Genomic DNA, 5,278 nt, shown 5'->3' with positions numbered 1-5,278 from the left:
AATATTGTGTACAGTTTTGGGCTCCAGGTTTAAGGAAGGACATTCTGGCAATTGAGGAAGTGCAGCGTAGATTCACTAGGTTGATTCCTGGCATGGCAGGGCTGTCTTACGCAGAGAGATTGGAGAGATTGGGCTTGTACACGCTGGAATTGAGGAGATTGAGAGGGGATCTGATTTAAACGTTTAAGATAATTAAAGGATTTGATAGGATTGAGGCAGGAAATATGTTCCAGATGTTGGGAGAGTCCAGTACCAGAGGGCATGGATTGAGAATAAGAGGTCAGTTATTTAAAACAGAGTTGAGGAAGAGCTTCTTCTCCCAGAGAGTTGTGGAGGTGTGGAATGCACTGCCTCGGAAGATGGTGGAGGCCAATTCTCTGGATGCTTTCAAGAAGGAGCTAGATAGATATCTGATGGATAGGGGAATCAAGGGATATGGGGACTGGGTATTGATAGTGAATGATCAGCCATGATCTCAGAATGGCGGTGCAGACTCGAGAGGCCGAATGGTCTACTTCTGCACCTATTGCCTATTGTCTATTGTCTATTCTGCCAGCAATAGCTGGATCATAAGTAGGATTATAAATTGCATTTGAACTATGCTTAGTGATACAATCACACACACACAGACAGACAGACACACACGCACACACAAACACACACACACACACACACACACACACACACACACACACACACACACACACACACACACACACAAATAACACTATATCTGTCTTTCTTTAATTCATTTCCAGACATTCTGCATCCATTCATTTCTCAATTTAGTGTAGTTTTTTGATATTTAACCGCTCTGTCTATTCCTTTGCAGAATGAAACATTTCTTCTCAAATTTCATGAGACCTCTGGCAGTTCTGAGATGCTAAAATACAGTGACATCAATTATACCGCACTATTCAGGGGGATCTCAGCAGAGTTTTTTTCAGCGCTTTCTGTGGTTGCCTTGAATTTCCAGGATCTGCAGATTTTCCTACGCCTGTACATCAGCAGCGTGGTGCTCTGACCGCTGCCATCCCGACCGTCTTCTCGCTATTCTATCTCTGTTCGCACCTCTCCCTCCCTCTCTCCCTCTCTCTCTCTCTCTCTCTCTCTCTCTCTCTCTCTCTCTCTCTCTCTCTCTCTCTCTCTCTCTCTCTCTCTCTCTCTCACTCTCTCTCTCTCTCTCTCTCTCTCTCTCTCTCTCTCTCTCTCTCTCTCTCTCTCTCTCTCTCTCTCTCTCTCTCTCTCTCTCTCTCTCTCTCTCTCTCTCTCTCTCTCGCTCTCATCCTCTGCAGTTTTATGAGGATGTACCTATGAAAATGGACAAGGGAGAACCCGTGGATGTACTGTACCTGGACTTTCAGAAATATTTGATGAAGTCCCACATAGGAGATTAGTGGGCAAAATAAGGGCACATGGTTTTGCGGGTAGAGTACTGTCATGAATTGGAAATTGGCTGGCTGACAGGAAACAAAGAGTGGCATTTAACGGGTCCATTTCGGAATGTCTGTGAACAGTGGGGTACCCCAAGATTCGGTACTGGGACCGCAGCAGTTTACAATATACTTTAATGATTTAGATTAAGGGATTAAAAGTAACATTAGCAAATTTGCCGATGACTCAAAGCTGGTGGCAATGTGAAATATCAGGTGGATGTTATGAGAATGCAGGGTGACGTGGACAGACTAGGTGAGCCGGTAAATGTGTGCCAGATGCAGTTTAATGTGGGTAAATGAGAAGTTATCCACTTTGGTGGCAAGAACAGGAAGACAGATTACTATCTAAATGGAATCAAGTTAGGAAAAGGGGAAGCACAAGGAGATCGACGTGCTCTTGTAGAATGGTCAATGAAAACAAGCATGCAGGTACAGCAGGCAGTGACGAAAGCTAATGGCATTCTGTCCTTTATAACAAGAGTATAAGAGTAAAGAGGAACTTCTGCAGCTCTACAGGGCCCTGGTGAGACACCAACTGGAGTATTGTGCGCAGTTTTGGTCTCCAAATTTGAGGAAGGACATTCTTGCTATTGAGGGAGTGCAGCATACGTTCACAAGGTTAATTCCCAGACTGGCGGGTCTGTCATATGTTGAAAGGTAGGAGCGACTGGGCTTGTATACACTGGAATTTAAAAGGATGAGAGGGGACCTGATTGAGACATATAAGATTATTAAGGGATTGGACATGCTAGAGGCAGGAACCATGTTCCCGGTGATGGGTGAGTCCAGAACTAGAGGCCTCAGTTTAAGAATAAGGGGTAGGCCATTTAAAACAGTGATGCGGAAAAACTTTTCACCCAGAGAGTGGTGGATCTGTGGAATCTTCTGCTCCAGAAGGCAGTGGAGACCAAGTCTCTGGATGCATTCGAGAGAGAGAGTTAGATAGAGCTCTTATAGATTGCGGGGTCAAGGGATATGGGGTACTGATTGTGTATGATCAGCCATGATCACAGTGAATGGCGGTACTGGCTAGAACGGCCTAATAACCTACTCCTGCACCTACTCTCTATTGTGTGCTCTCTCTCCCTCCCCCCCCCCCTCTCCCTCTCGCACTCTCTCTGTTTCGAGCGGTTTGGTGGCTGAGGGAGTTGAAGGACTGAAGGACAGTTCAAAATGGGTAACCACAGGGATAGCAGCAATGGACAGAAAAAGAAAACATACATGAAATCTGCAAATCGATTACAAAGCTCAATCGTTGCAATTCGATTACCGACATTATTTCCACCAGATGAGTAATGCTGATGCAAAGCCCATGTATATTTTATCTACTTGTTGACAATCGGCCCAATATTTCCGTGAGATACAATGGTGTTGTATTAATATCTATGTTCAAGTAACTGTAACAAATCATTTCAGGTAGTGGTATCTCTGGAGACCGATCCTCTGTATAAATAGGGACGTTTTGAATGCATCAGCTGTCTGCCGGAGTTGTGAATTCGGGAAGAACAGAGTAACAGATTCTCACTGAAATGGTGTATCCAGTGATCTTGCGGATAAGAGAAATTTACTATCCTTTTATTTCAGCCTTTGGAGTTCCCAGTAAGTCGGAGTGTCATTTGCCGTGCGTGAGAATTGAAGTTTACATCGAACGTTGTGATTGTTTCTGTCGCTTGTTTCCACTGTCAACAGTCCACTCCCAGTGCCCGGAAAGAAAACTCGGGGACTGTGGATTGTGGGATCTGCATCTGAAAAATGAAACGCTGCAGGTGTTCAGCAGATCGGCAACCATCAGCGGAATTCAGAGGATCCAGCTGTTTGTCATCGATAATGTGAATTTCGGGCTTCTGTTCTTTTGGTCTTGTAACAGCTATTCTACATTTACACACATTGTGTTTATTAATTGATTGTCTGCATTTGTATGTGAGCGGTTATCTGAATTATGTTATAGGCATCAGGCTATGGAAACGAGCTTGCTGCTGGACCTTGGAACACTCTGCCCTGCCTCCCTGTGATGGATTCAGTGGGAGGAATCATGTCTCTTTGCGATGTTGTGTCAGAACTGCGTTTTATCTGTTAGAATCAGTCAATGATCTGATGCAACGTGAGTGAGTTGGCAATCCTGGAATAGGAAACAGAAACGGAAAAGGCTGGAAGCACGAAGCCACAAGAAACATGGAAACATAGAAAATAGGTGCAGGAGTAGGCCATTCGGCCCTTCGAGCCTGCACCGCCATTCAGTATGATCATGGCTGATCATCCAACTCAGAACCCTGTACTTGCTTTCTCTCCATACCCCCGATCCCTTTTGCCACAAGGGCCATATCTAACTTCCTTTTAAATATTGCCGATGAACCGGCCTCAACTGTCTCCTGTGGCAGATAATTCCATAGATTCAGCACTCTCTGTGTGAAGAAGTTCTTCGGCATCTCGTTCCTAAGAGGCTTCCCCTTTATCCTTAAACTGTGACCCCTCGTACTGGACTTACCCAATACCGTAAACAATCTTCCAGCATCTAGCCTATCTAATCTTTTTAGAATTTTATACGTTTCAATAAGATCCCTCCTCAATATTCTAAATTCTAGTGAGTATAAGCCTAGTCGATCCAGTCTTTCTTCATATGAAAGTCATACAAGGAACTGTATGGAAAGAGAAACCAGTTAACACCAGTTAACCAGTCAGGGATCTCTCTGAGAACATTTCTGAGAAATGACACATATGCCTTTTTTCTGGATGCGCTTTTCCAGCATTTCCTGTTTTCGGTCCGGCCTTCGGTTGCCTTGTCACTGACAAGGAGCGACATTGAAGTTGATGATTGCCATCAGCATCCGGATTTATTCATTTCATCCATACGAGATGCTGAAGGCGGCGGTGGAAAATTATCGTATTTGCTCTGAGGAGTCTTTAGTTTTCCGCTAACACTTCACAATTCGGTGATCAGTAAGAAATGGGTATGAAGACCATATTGACTATTTTATTGTGTAAATTCCATGGATGTTTCCGGCAGCTCTGCTCCTCCCTCAATACTTCAACCGCTGAATGAATCTGTGAGGTGGAAATATGACAGGATCGCATCAAACAGCTGCATTGGCTTCTGCTCAGTATTTTCACAACTTGCTGTTCCCTGTCTCTCTTCCGTTGAACCTGGTGGCAATGGTGATCCTGTCCCGGGGGAGATGCGGACTCTCCAAATGTGTCACTCGCTACATGGTGGGAATGGCAGCGGCCGATGTCATTGTTATTATCTCCGATCCGCTGTTGAGGGGGACTGCTAAAAAGTATTTTCCCGGTTCATTGCTGGACATCACTCCTGTGTGCAGACTCCATATTTGGTTGATTTTTGCGAGCACTGCGACCTCCGTCTGGCTGACTGTCGCTTTCACCGTCGATCGATTTGTGGCTATTTGCTGTGAGAAGCTGAAAACAAAATATTGCACCGAGAGAACGGCGGCTGTGGTTATCGGGACAGTGAGTGTGCTGGCCTGTTTGGAGAGTGTCCCCTGGAGCTTTACATTGGAGCATGTTCTAATAATTAATGGTGTTCACTGGTATTGTACTCACAGTCCGAGCTTCAATAATTCTCCCTCCTGGGCAGCATTTGAGTTGTTACACCGGATTTTAACCCCTTGTGTCGCATTCTTTTTGATTTTGCTGTTCAATGTTCTGACTGTCAGAAGGATTTTAACGGCCAGTCGTGCCCGCAGGGGGCTGAAGGGACAAAAGAGCGGACAGAATGACAAAGACAGGGAGATGGAGAACCGACGGAAGGCCATCGTTCTACTCTTCAGCATTACCGGTAGTTTCATATTGCTGTGGATAACACAGGTGGTATTTTATATCTATCA

The sequence above is a fragment of the Hypanus sabinus genome, unplaced genomic scaffold, assembly GCF_030144855.1.
Source record: "Hypanus sabinus isolate sHypSab1 unplaced genomic scaffold, sHypSab1.hap1 scaffold_411, whole genome shotgun sequence".
In the NCBI taxonomy this organism is placed as follows: Eukaryota; Metazoa; Chordata; class Chondrichthyes; order Myliobatiformes; family Dasyatidae; genus Hypanus; species Hypanus sabinus.
The sequence above is the reverse complement of the archived record's forward strand: the minus strand, read 5'-3'. Positions refer to the sequence as shown.